The sequence below is a fragment of the Cricetulus griseus genome, assembly GCF_003668045.3.
Source record: "Cricetulus griseus strain 17A/GY chromosome 1 unlocalized genomic scaffold, alternate assembly CriGri-PICRH-1.0 chr1_1, whole genome shotgun sequence".
Lineage (NCBI taxonomy): Eukaryota > Metazoa > Chordata > Mammalia > Rodentia > Cricetidae > Cricetulus > Cricetulus griseus.
Window position 1 is genome coordinate 75,586,800 of NW_023276807.1, and position 13,528 is coordinate 75,600,327.

The following is a 13,528-nucleotide window of genomic DNA, read 5'->3' on the forward strand; positions in this document are numbered from 1 at the left end:
GCTGTTAGGTGACATCTTTACAGATCTGGGGACAGGACCCAGGCATATTTTTTTTTTTTTTCGAGACAGGGTTTCTCTGTGTAGCTTTGGAGCCTATCCTGGCACTCACTCTGGAGACCAGGCTGGCCTCGAACTCACAGAGATCCGCCTGCCTCTGCCTCCCAAGTGCTGGGATTAAAGGCGTGCACCACGCCCGGCTGACCCAGGCATTTTGGGATTGCCCTGTTGCCTCCCTTCCCAGTGTACCTGACACACTGTTGAAACTGAGTATAAACAGGAGGTGGGTTGGAATCAGGGTGACTGTTGTATGCCAGAGCAAGGGCCAGTTTGAGTAGTATTCATCTTCTTGCCAGCCCCTGTTCTCAAAGTTCTGATGAGACTGTATCCTGTCCTTGCCTAGGGCTCTTCACCAGGTGCTTGTTCTGCACACCAGGCGTGAGGATTTGGGGTGTTTTCTTAGCCAGTCCAGAGATTATCTCCCACCACTTCTTAAGGGGAACCAGAATGTCTTGATGTGTCTAGTTTAGTGTTTCAGAGTTTCTCCTTGTGTCTGAGGAACCAAAACTTGGGTGCCTGATAAAGGGTGTCTTTGGGGAACGTGGCCTCTAAAGAACAGTCAGGAATAGACTGATGATCAGGTAGGGTTCCTCAGGCTTAGAGAGAGTTGTTGGCACTTGGGCTGTTTGCTGGTCTGCTCTGTGTATTATGTTTCTTTAAATATCTTTGGCTTCTGCCTACAAAATGCCATGGCACACAATCCCTTGACACTTCATTGAGATAACCAGAAATCTTTCCAAGCAATGTCAAATGCCACTTGGAAGACAGACTGGCCCCTCGTTTGGAAAACAGTGTTTTATATCATAAGCTAGGGGAAAGGAGTGTGACTTGTTGGTAGAAGGCTTGTCTAGCCAGTGTGAGGCCCTGGGTTTGATATCCAGCATCAATAAACCAAAATAACAGACCCCTTCATTCCTGTGGTTCAGTGCTCATTCCTTACCCTTAGGAATGATGCTGAGGCAATAGGTGAGTACCTGTCCCCTGTCCCCGCTCTGTCCCACACACTCTTGTATCTGGTACATGTTTGACCCCCTCGCCCCCAATCCCTCCTGTTCCAAATTTGGTGACACTAAAGGGTCTGAATTGAAAAGGACAGGGGAGGGGCTCCTTTCTTGCTTTTGATTGCTTGGCTTGCACATCTGGCATGAGGATTTGGGTGCTTGGCTGGCCACGACAGTGACCGTTACTTCCTGGTTCCCTTGGTGGCCCAAAGTCTGGCTGTGCCTGATTCAGTGTTTCTGAGTTTTATTCTTAGTTCTGATGAGTCAGAGGGCACAGGAGGGTAGCTCAGCTGGCATCAGGCAGGTGGCATTGCTGGCAGCATGTCACTGAGCCTCTCCTGACCCTAGCCTAATGTTTCATTGAGGAGAGGGACTCTAGCCTCCTAATTGTTCCAGGAATGTCATTGGAAACAACACCCACGCTTTTTCTTAAGTAGACCTGTGTCCGGCAACTAGCCCAGAGCACTCTGGGTCAGCTCCCTCTTGATACCCTTCCTCTGCTGCTCTTGGCTTTGGAGCTACTCCTTGGCCATGTGACCAAGCCTGGGCCTGTTCCGGGAAGGGCCTTTTAAATGGCCTGTGACTGCTGTGACCTGGGCATTTGACCATTGTCAGGAGAAGGAACTTGAAAAGGCCTGTAGCCAGACTCCTGAATGTGGCTCTGGAGCTTGGAGCCTATAGTCCCTGCTCGTTGTCCCTATGTCCCTTTCTATGACGCAGCTTAGGGATTCTCAGTGGAGAACTGGAAAGCAGTACATGATTCTTGAACGTAGCACTTGGCATGTAGTCTGTGTGTACGAAGAGCTGTCACTCTTGCTAGCCTAAGCCCTAGGCTGCACCTGCCCCCATTCTGGATGGTGTTCCTCATGGCTTCTGCCAACTCTGAACTTCAGTCTGCTTGTGAGCAACTAGAGTCTCAGTCAGACCAGGTTCTACCCCCTGCCATCTCTGCTACTATTCTTGCTGAGGGCCAGTTTTTGGAGCATCCACAAGTTTAAGCCAGTAGTACATGGCTTGTCTGCTCAGTACAAGTGAACTTGATCTCTGTAAAGCCAAAGGGTATTTATTGGCCATCCTGTGCCATCTTGTCCCAGAGAGCTATCACAAGCAGGTTGCTGCAGGTTGGGGCGTTGCAGCTCTCTGAGTCTTAGGAGTACGTGTCAAGGTCAGAGACAGGAGCTCAGCTTTAGACCCTTTTGGTTCTCTATTCCTGAGCTGACTTTGTGAACAATCTAACTACCCTGTCCTCACAGCCCTATCTGAAAAAGAACAAAGTGGGTTTTGTTTTGGTTTGTTTTTCTTTCCATTTTGCAATACTGGGAGATTGAACTTAGTTAACAATGAGATAAAAACCACTGAGCTACAGCCCTTTTTCTTTTTGAACTTGCATTCTTCTTGCCTCAGCCTCCCCAGTGCTGAAATGATGTCTTCATCCTTTTCTCTGACTTTGGGGGCAATAGGCAAGTAGCCTAGGCTGGTGCCAGGAGGACCAGAGCTCCCAGCCTGTATAACTGTGGTGGTGGTTGTCTTCACATTGGTCGGTACTGGCTCTCTGGTTTGTTTTCACCTCAGAAATCTCAACCCTTCAGCTCTGCTGCTGTTTGTTTATAAAGTGTGAATTGAAGTAGTTGCTGGCATTTCAGAAGCAACACATGCAGAGTGAAATATCCAAACAGGACCAAAGATAATAAACTCCAAACCCCTAGTTTCCGTGTTTCTCTGGCTTCAGGCCAACATTCCAACTAATCAGTCTCCTTGACTGCCTAAGAAAATGTCCTTGCTTAGCCACTTGTGTCTTCTTCAGGCTGATTTTAATTGTTTATTTACTTACTTTGGCAAAAAGCATCTTGTTATGTAGCCTAGGCTGGCCTTGAGCTCCTCATCTTCCTGCCTCAGCCTCCCAAGCACTGGAGTCACCTAGGTGTGTACCACAGTATCAATTCTATGGTGATATTTCGTATGTGTCTATGCATGCATGCATGTTCTCTGTGTGTGCTCGTGCATGTGGAGGCCTCTGTCCAGGTTAGTTTTTGGGACAGGGTCATTGGGATACATTGGCTGGCCAGCAAGGCTCAGGGGTCCACCTGTCTTCATGTCTCAGAACTGACATTACGGTTACACACTGCTGCACTAGATTTTTATTTTTTTACTTTTTATGTGGGTATTGGGGATTAAACTCAAATTCTCATGTTTTTATGGCAAGCACTTTACCCACAGTGCCACCTCCTCCCCCACTAATACTGATTTAGGTGGGGCAGTGGTATTCATAACTGATAAACAGTACACGGGTTTTTTTATTTCTTGACAGGCTTCAGGTTCCAGTCTGTGCATATTTGCCTGAATGTTGTATGCTTGGGTCTCAGTTTCTGTCCCCAGAAAATGTGTTTTAGGGCCAAAGTTGAAACAAGGTTTTGTTCTGTAATCCACGTTGGCCTCAAACTCAAGCCCTCTCCCTGTGTCTGCTTTGTAGCCTCTGGAATTAAAGGCATGTGCAAGTATCTCCACATAAAATGACTTTCACTACTGTACCGGTATACCAGAGTAGATTTTGATGATTTGAATATGACATCAGTAGCCAGACGTAGTGGTGCACATCTGTAATCCTAACACAGGGAGGGTGGCTGGCTGAGGCGGGAGGATCAGGAGTCTAAGACTAGCCTGGGTGATCTATCAAAAGACTCACCTTTGGCTCCTTGGCCTCCATCTAAAAAGAGGTCATATGGTCTCAGGTGCTTGGAGCAGAGCCCAGCATGCAGCACCTGCTGCCGGAGTAAAGGCTCATGTGTTCTCTTTGTATAGGTGTTTTTTTCTCCTCCTCTTCCTTTTTTTTTTTTTTTTTTTTTTTTTTTTTTGAGAAGAGGCCGTGTATAACCCTGGCTAACCTTGAACTTTTACACATCCCCAGCCTCTTTCTGGAGTTTGCTTAAAGTGCTTTTCTGCTGTTTGCTATAAGCTTGGCACCTTCCCTGCCCGCTTTCTTTCTTGGTACTTGCTGCTGATAGGTTTAGAGTTGTTTTTGGTAGTGTCTGCCAGCCCTCCCTTTTCCTTCCCTGTGCTGGGGTGAACCGAGGGCCTCCCCCATGCCAGGTGAGTGCTCTGCCACCAAGCCTGTGTTTGCCAAATGATGCTGGTCCCCAAAAGTTCCTGGTAAACAATTGTCTCCAGGTGACAAGGAAGACAGTGGCAGGGAGCTGAACTGATCCATTTGGAAAACTTAGGATGATCAGGCCCTAGGAAGTCTCAGTCCATGGTCAGTCTTTGTTGTCTTGAGGACTCCTTGGACATAACTCAGGAGTTGTACCAAGTTTATGATTGATTTTTTTTTTTTTCAGGCTGGCATTCATTCCTTGTCAGGCAGAGCTGAGTGTTCCCTCCCTGGGCTGTGTCATTTAGGCTTTAGCAGTATGGTGGAGGGATGGCTGAGGAGATGCCCAGACTGTGGGCAGTTCCTCAAGAAGCTCAGCTGAGCAGGGAGGGCTGGCCAGAGTCAGGCTGTTCTAGACAGGGGACCATGTCCTGGGACTTTGCTGCAGATGTGTGGTGGTTTGGATTTGATTCAATGATAGTGATTTTGGGGCTTGCCCTGGATGGAATGCAGGGAGGAAGAGGTGAAATGAAGGCATCTTCAAAGACAGTACTACCAGCCTACAACTTGGTATTGCTGCAGAGCTGACTTGGGCTTAGATGGGGCTGGTGCCTAGTAAGCTGACTGGCATGCTGAAACAGGGTCTTGCTGTGTATCCCTAGCTGGTCTGAAACTCTTTGCCTTACCAGACTGGCCTCAAACTGACAGATAGCCACCTCTGTGTTTGCCTCCTAACTGCTGGGATTAAAGGTGTGTGCCACCAGACCTAGCCTCTGGGCAAGTTACTGATGCCCTGTCTCAAAATAGAAAGTAAAAAGAGTACTGGAGACGTAGCTTAGTGGTAGAGCACTTGCCTAATATGTGGAAGACCCTGGGTTCTATCTATCTGTAGGATTGAGAAGAGAAAAATATGAGAGTGTGCTGACAAAGATGCCATGTCTCAAATAACCAAAAGAACTCCGTAAGACAGAATTGTATGGACGCTCAAGGGCTTTGGTCTTTACCCTCAGATCCTCAAGTGTCTGGGTTTAGGGCAAGGGGGCATATTGCAAGGTGACCAGCTTGACAAGGGTCCTGTTAGGAGGGTGGGGTGGAGTGTGCATTCAGTAGCCTGGGTCACATATATCTCCACCTGGGACTGTGTAACATGAAAGTTTCTTGTCTGGCAGGTCCCACTGCCCTTCTCTGCCCCAAAGAAGCACACAGATGTTATATTAATTATAAAGCTGTTGGCTGTGGCTTCTTATTGGTTAGCTCTGTCTTAATTATTAACCCATAACTACTAATATATGTATTCCACATGGTCTTGGCTTACTGGGAATGCAGGACCTGCAACTCCTTTGCCTGCTACATCCAGACGGTTCAGCATCTCCACAGAGAAAAGACAGCAATTTCCTGTTTGTCCCTGCTTATATCTGATTCTGCCCAGCTACCTCACTTCCTGCCTGTCTGTACAGACCTCCAGGCCTCTATGGTTAGCTAGTGGCAGTTTCTGCCCAGCTATGTCACTTCCTGGGATCACATGATGACTCCTCTCTGCCTACACTTCCCAGAATCCTCCTCATATCCTAGTCCCACCTTTCTTGCTGCCCTATTGGCCAACAGTGTTTTATTCATCAACCAATAAGATAAACATATGCACAGAAGAATGTTCCTCATCAAGTTTGTGTCAGGCCAGTTGAGTTCCTGGGTAATTCTAAGCTAAATCAGGCTGGATTGAGCTCTGAAGATCCTTGGTTAAGAGAGAGCCCAGGGAAGGAAGACCAGGTGACTGGTGTCTTGGGTTGGTGGCAGTGAGTCCTTTGCTTGAGCCTGGAAGTCACAGCTACACAGTCAAACATGTGTGCACATTCACAAATGCACAGTCCAGTCACACATACTCTTACACATGTGTGCACACTCACATTTGTGCAGTCATATACACAGAAGCAAGAATAATGCTGGGGAGGGCAGAAGGTGATTTTGGATGTTTGTTTACTTAGCAATTTCCAGGCACCTGCTTGTTCAGGGTGAGGAGAGTCAAAAGTACTAAGTACTGTGGCCTGAGTGTCTTGGAAGTATAGAAGTGGTGGTGGACAGGAAAACTATTGTGAAAATGGGATGTTGGCAGTCTGGGGAGTGAGGAAGAAGGAGACTTAAAAGTCTTTAGGTTTTTCTTTTCTTTGTTCCTTTCACTCTGGGGATCAAATCCAGGCCTCACACATACTAGACAAGCACTTTACTATTGAGTTGCGTCCACAGCACCACTAGTTGGATTTTGATAGATGAGTAGGGTTTGTTGGACCAACACTGCTCAAAAGAATCTAGGCAGCAGTGACTAGAGGAACCACTCACTTCCAAGGGAATGTGTAAAGGGCAATGACCATCTTCAGAGTTTTGGCAATGCTCCTTTGAGCCTAACTTGGGACATAGAGCAGTGGGTCTGGAGGGCCTGTGCTGGAAGCAGTGAGCGAACATGTGGAGATTTGGTGGTGTGTGTCAGATAGTCTTGGCTATTAGTCTTCGACCACCTTGCACTTTTGCTGGAGACAGGATCTCTAATTTGTAGCAGGTCTTTCTTTGGACCTCCAGCTCCAGAATAATGAATGACACGGAGACTTCTTATTAAGTATGAAAGCTTGGCCTTAGCTTAGGCTTGTTCTCAGTTGGCTCTTAAAATCTAAATTAGCCCATTTATATTAATCTGTTCTGCTATGTGGCTTGTTAACCTCTCCTCAGTACCATACATATGTCTGACTTCCTCCATGTCTGCCTGGTGAATAACCCACTTCAGGTTCCCAGAGTTTCTGTCTCTGCCCTGAAGTCCCTCCTATCCTCTTCTGACTAGCTATTGGCTGCTCAGCTTTTTATTAGACCAATCAGAAGGTGCCTTAGGCAGATGAGGTTAAATAGACACTTCTTCACACAGTGTACAAAACAATTATTCCATCTCCCTCTTTGAGTCCTGATGGGGGATGCCCTTCTGTGTATATGTTTCTCTTACTGGTTGATGAATAAAACACTGGTCAGTAGCCAGGCAGGAAGTATAGATGGGGCTACCAGATGAGGAGAATTCTGGGGAGAGGAGAGAAGAGGAGAGGGAGAGGGAGAGAGAGAGAGAGGCCATGTAGCTGCTGAATGAGTAACATGCTGGGGCATTACTGGGTAAGCCTAGAGCACGTGAAAATACTTAGATTAATAGAAATGAGTTAATAATTAAGAGAGAGCTAGCCAGTAAGAAGCCTAAGCCATCAGCCTATAACAGTTTATAATTAATATAAGTCTCTGTGTGTTTACTTGGGACTAAACAGCTGTGGAACCATTAGGGACAGAAACTAACTTATAGAGATCCATCTGTCTCTAATGTGGTTAAAGAAATGGGCTATCACTGCCCTGCTCAAAGATTTCACCTCAGCTCCAAATCATTCTAACTCTCAGGTATTTAGAAAACAAGCTTGAACTGCAGTAACCCTTTGGATTTACTTAAAACATTTAAAATCTCTCTACTGGGTTTTTAATACCAAACAATAAAAATATCTGTTTTATTTAGCAAGAGAACTCAAAAGCTGATGTCAAAGATGGCATGGGCCCCATGGCAATCTACAGTCTAGCATTCATTTTTTCTTTTTATGCCAGTGAGGCAATTGTGTCTTTGATAAATTATCATTCAAAAAATTTATTTTTTTCATACCTGATCAAATGAAAGGCATTTGTTAGTCTTATAAGTTAGATTGGACTGAATGACCAAGCTGTCTGATGAACTATTGCCTCTCCTTAAAAAATTTAAAGTTAATAAAGCACTATATAGGGTCCAAACGCCTTGTGTTTTGCTATTTCCTATCCTTATGTGACTTACCCTTTTTTTTTGTTTTGTTTTGTTTTACTCTATCTTTAAGACTTCTTTATTATTTTAAACTTTTTTCTATAACTGTCTATATCTATTTTCTTTTCTTCACCACTTAAGCACATTTTCAAACATACCACACCTGTTCAGAGGTTTTCTTAGTCTGGACCTGGCATTTTGCAGCCTGCAGCCTTTCTCTAACCACATGACCCAAGCTTTAAAGGGCCAGATCACCGCTCCAGCTCTGCTTAGCAGGAGAACCTGGTGGCTGGCCATGCTCCTTGGGTTAGTCCAGAAGGCTACCTCACTGCTGCTGGCCTTTCTGTGACCTAATCCCTGGGAAGCTGCTGGGCCCACACTGCAGCAGGGTTTCCACCTAGTCTACTGCCTGCCAAGTGGTGTGCTGGGTGTTCACAGGCCCCACCCAGGTGCTAGGCTGCACGGCAGAGCCTCTTAAAAGAGCCGCCTCTGTATGCCATGAGCTCAGGGCCTACCTGAGAAACTGCAGTTTCACAAGTCCTATCCAGCTCCCTGTCTGGAACTTTTCTCAGTTTTCTCACTAGGCCCTGTGCTTGTATAGATGTGCCTCCACTTTGGATGCAATTGTAGCAATTTCTTTGGACCACCACGGAGACTTCTTACTAAATATGAAAGCTTGGCTTTAGCTTAGGCTGGTTTTCCAATAAAAGGTTAACCCATTTATATTAATCTAAGTTCTGCCCTGTGGCTGGTTACCTGTCTTCAGTACCATATGTCCAACTTTTTCTGTGTCTGGCTGAGACACAGAAAATATATCCCACCTCAGAGTCTTTCCCAGAGTTTCTGTCTGTCCAGAAGTCCCTCTTATCCTCTCCTGCCTACCTATTGGCCATTTAGCTCTTTATTAAACCAATCAGAAGGCACCTTAGGTGGATGAGGTTAAACAAAGACACATCTTCACACATCGTACAAAAAAAAAATTATCCCAACACTCATTGGTCTGGCAGTTTGCCAAATAAGATAGGCTAGCCAAATAAGATTTGCCAATAAGATATGCTAGCCAAATAAGACAGGCTAGCTGGCCATCTAGGTCTACCCCCTGTGGCACGTTGGTGTTTGGGATCACTTGGATTCAGGTCCTCATGTTTGTAAGAGTGAAAAGCAAGGCTTTTACTCTGTAATAACAGCGTCATGCAACTAGGCAAAGCAGAAAAGGATAATGGATTAGAGAAGGGTGAAAATGTCTGGCATTCCAATTCAGGGCAAGACAGTGGTTTTTAAAATGTCTAATAGGATGGGGCTAGAGAGATAGCTAATGGTTAAAAGCACATGGTGACTCACAACTATCCAGAACGCCAGTCTCAGGGCATCTGAAAAATACACAAAATAAATAAATATAAAAAATTAGGTGTCCAATGGTGAGAAATTCTTGCTCTCTTTTTCCTTTAGATTGGTATTCTAGAGAGTTAGAATATTCTAGCGTAGTCCCCCTTCCCCTATTCTCCATCCTGTTGGTTTAGGACTTCTTTTAGTGAGGGTTTCTATAGCTGTACAAAACACCATGACCAAAAAGCAGGTTGGGGAGGAAAGGGTTTATTTGGTTTACACTTCCTTGTCACACTGTTCATCCTGGAAGGAAGTCAGGGCAGGAACTGATGGAGAGGCCATGGAGAGGTGCTACTTACTGGCTGCTCATCAAAGCTTGCACCCTCCCAGTCAATCACTAGTTAAGAAAATGCCTTACAGCTGGATCTGATGGAGGCATCTTCTTAATTGAGATTCCCTCCTTTCAGATGACTCTAGCTTGTGTGTCAGTTTGACATAGACCAGCCAGCACAGGATCTAAGACCTTATCTAATGAATATTATGGGGGCTTAAAATTGCCCCCTTTTCTGAATATGGGATTGATTAAATAACAGACTGCCTGTAACTCTGACCTCAGAGCTTTGAGACAAGCAGCTGCCAGCCACCGAGTGCCCCTGCTTATCTGTGGCTCCTGGATGAATTCTCAGTTCATCTCATACTGAAAATGGATGATACTGGGTTCTACAAGAAGGCAATTGAGTTATCAGCTGAGCCATTTTCCTAGTTTGACCAATGGTTAGGGAGTCAGTGAAAATTCATTATGCACAGAAGAGGGACCAGACCTAGCCAATTGATGTTGATTCTCCCCCCACGTCTCTGTCTCTGTCTCTGTCTCTCTCTCTCTGTCTCTGTCTCTCTCTCTCTCTCTCTCTCTCTCTCTCTCTCTCTCTCGTGTGTGTACGTCTGTCTGTCTGTCTGTCTGTCTGTCTGTGTGATGCTAGCATGTTAGGTAAATACTCTAGCACCGAGCTCAGCCCCATCCCTGTATTATTTATTAATATTAAGTCGGAATATTCCGTTAAGCATTCAAGCAGCAGACTACCTTGTTCTTTTTCAAATGCTCACTGTCACTTGTCATAAAGAAGGGAGGAAGTTTTAAACTTTGGTGGGAGATCTGCCTCTGTAGGATCGGCCAGGCTCAGAAGTTTGTAAACACTTGGGGCTTGGAGGGTGGCTGCCCGGTGTGAGCCTGTGGTGTTTGTCTTGAGGGTCTTGTCTGTCCTGCTCTGCCCCCCTCCCCATACCAGGAATTGAGGTCAGGGCCTTGCACATTCTAGGCAAGCACTCTACCACAGAGCTACATCCTCTTTCCGTTTTTTTTGTTTGTTTGTTTGTTTGATTTTTTTCACATTTTAGTTTCTGTGTGTGAGCATACATGCTACTTACTGTGTGAGTGTGAAGGTCAATGTTTGGGAGTGGGGCTGGAGGAACAAACTCTTGTCCTCAGGCTTAGTGACAGTCAGCTTTGCCTGCTGAGCCCTAATTTTTCATTTTTTGACAGGTTCTCAGAGATGCCCAGCCTGACCTTAAACTCATTCTCTAACCCAGATAGGCCTTGAATTTTCAATCATCTGCCTCAGTTTCCCAAGCGCTTGGATGACAGGCTGGTGTCAGCAAATCTGGCCAACCAGTCTACACTTTAACCCTCTGACTAGCCAGCCAGAAGTTAACTCAGGCAGACACATGCCTGCCGGCCGAATGCAGACCTGCTGGGTTATATATGTAATGCTGTGTTGTTTGTTTGCAACAGTGGACAGAATGAGGCAGTGGGAGGTGGAATTAAAGTCATGTTTGTCATGTGAAGTTTGGCCTAGTGTGGCAGTCACCAAGAACAAAGGTGTTCTTAAAGGAATGAGGACAACAAGGGGGCATGGCAGCAAGGGGCCACCTTTCCTTGAACTACAGAAATACCTGTGTGTTTTGTTTCAGGTGTACCACATATCTTTTAGAAGGGTACACAGGAAGCTGATAATTGTTGCCTCTGGAGAAAAGACCAGTGGGAGTGGTTAAGAACAGCTTGGGACAGAACCTATCAACCCCCCCCCCTCTCTGTCTCCCTCCCTCCCTCCCTCCCAACAAATCTTGTCAGTGATGGAAGTTAATTCCCATAGTTCAGCGTGGTGGTGCACACCTTTATTCCCAGCACTCTGAGGCAGTGGCAGGCAAATTCCTATGAGTGTGAGGCTAACCTGGTCTACATAGTGAGTTCCAGGCCAGCCAGGGCTGCAGAGTGAGACCCTATTACAAAAGAAAAAAGAAAAAGAAAAGAAAGAAGCTGGCTTCAAGTGTCAGTTAGGTTTAAAAAATAAAAAGGAAAGGCTGTGGCCCTGGTCCAGCAGGAACAGTGCTTACCCAGAGTGCCTCAGGCCTTGGGGGTTATCAGTGCCACAGAAAACTGGGTGTGGTGGTCCATGCCTCTAATGCCTGCCATCCTAGCACTCTGGAGGGGGAGGGAGGAGGATCAGGAATTCAAGACAACGTCTGTTCTATCTGCAGTTTGAAGGCAACTTGTGCTGAGACCTTGTCTCAGAATAAGGCAGGGGTCTGATGACAGAGTTCATAAGATGAACCTGCTTGCCACCAGACCCGAGTTTGATCCACACAGAAGAAAAGCTGTCTTCTGACTTTCATATACACAGACACATGAATAAATGTAAGAAAAAACTTTCTCAAAGCCAGGTGTAAAATGAGTTGGCTTCACGGTACCTTTAAGGAAAATTAAATCATTTGCATTTGGGTGATATCTGGAAGGAAAACTAATCTGTTAGCAAGGAAAGCTTGCCTTGGAGGTGGTTTGAAATTCTGTGCGTTAGGAGAGAAAGGCTAATTTTTCACCATGTATTATTTTGTATACTTGAAAAATTAACATGTCATGTAATTATCTGTGAAGGGCAAAGAGGTACCCAAAGAAAGGAGCCATGGGTAAATTAGTGTGCATGGATTGGGGGTGGGGGTTGGATGATGGGTGATGAAGAAGAAGACATACAGACAGGTGATGGGGTCATGGGTGGTTAAGGTATAGATGAATGGATGTGTGGATAGAACAATAACCTGCTATATTCTGTAGGACTTTGCAGTGGACCAAGCCTCCATTGTTCCGTCTAAACAAGGAAATGGTAAAGGACTGAACTCAGTCTATAAGGAGGCTTGTTTTTCCACTGACACTTAAGTCTGCTGCTGTTTTAGCCATGGAATGTGGTTCTGCAGTTACCGGCCGGCTTCTCTGGCAGCTGCCCAGCTGCTCATGCCTTGGCCTGGCAGGAATTTTGTTCCCACAGTCATAGGCTATGTCACTGCTTCCAAATACAGCTTTTAATTGTGTCTCTATCATTCTCTTTACCAATAAGACTCAGGAGTCAAAGGCAGGGGTGAAAACCTGCTAGCTCAGAGAGGTTGAGGAGCAACTAGCTGGCTTTCTTCTTTGCTGGTATCTCCAAAAGAGAGCATCCTGATGCTTTACCAAAACAAAAGCCACGCTACACCAAGTCCCTTCCTACTACTTCCTGTGCATCTCTCTGCTTAGACACCTAGGACTCTCTGTGATTAATTTCTGTGAGTTAGTTGCTAACTCAGCCTCCTGACCCAAGATGGATTTTATTTAATTAATGCAAATGCAAACTCAAGGTTCACAGTATGATAGAATATTCCTAAACAGGAGACAACATTTTATTTATAAAACATATATTTAAAAAAAGGTAATTGTGTGTGTGTGTATGTATGTGTGTATATATATATATATATATATATGTATACATATATATATGGTCTCACTAGTAAAATAAGGTTGGCCTTGAACTCACAGAGATCCACTTACCTTTGCCTTCCAAATGCTGGGATTACAGGTGTGTGCCACCACATCTGGCCCAACACTTTATTTATATTTTTAAATTAAAAAAGTTTTGTGGCTTCAGTGAGATGGTTCAGTGGGTAAAGATGCTTACCAACAAGCCTCACAACCTGAGTTTGATTCCTGGGACCCACATAGTAGAAAGAGAGAACCAACTTCTGCATGTTGCTCTCTGACCTTTACTTAGATTCTGTGGCACACATGCACACACACAAGCATAATAAAATATTAAAGGGTGTGTTGTGTATACATATGTGTGCAGGTACATGTTTATGTATGTATACTTTTGGAGGCCAGAGGACATCCTCAGCTGTCATTGTCATTTCTCATGTGCTGTCAACTTTGATTTTTTTTTTTTTAAGATGGGGCTC

At 45.3% G+C, this 13,528-nt stretch overlaps 1 protein-coding gene across 3 annotated transcripts in view; it reads left to right on the forward strand.

Annotated features, from left to right (window-relative positions):
* The window catches only part of Abcc1 (ATP binding cassette subfamily C member 1), a 122,694-nt gene that overhangs the window by 27,728 nt on the left and 81,438 nt on the right, over positions 1-13,528 (forward strand). The window lies entirely within an intron of this gene.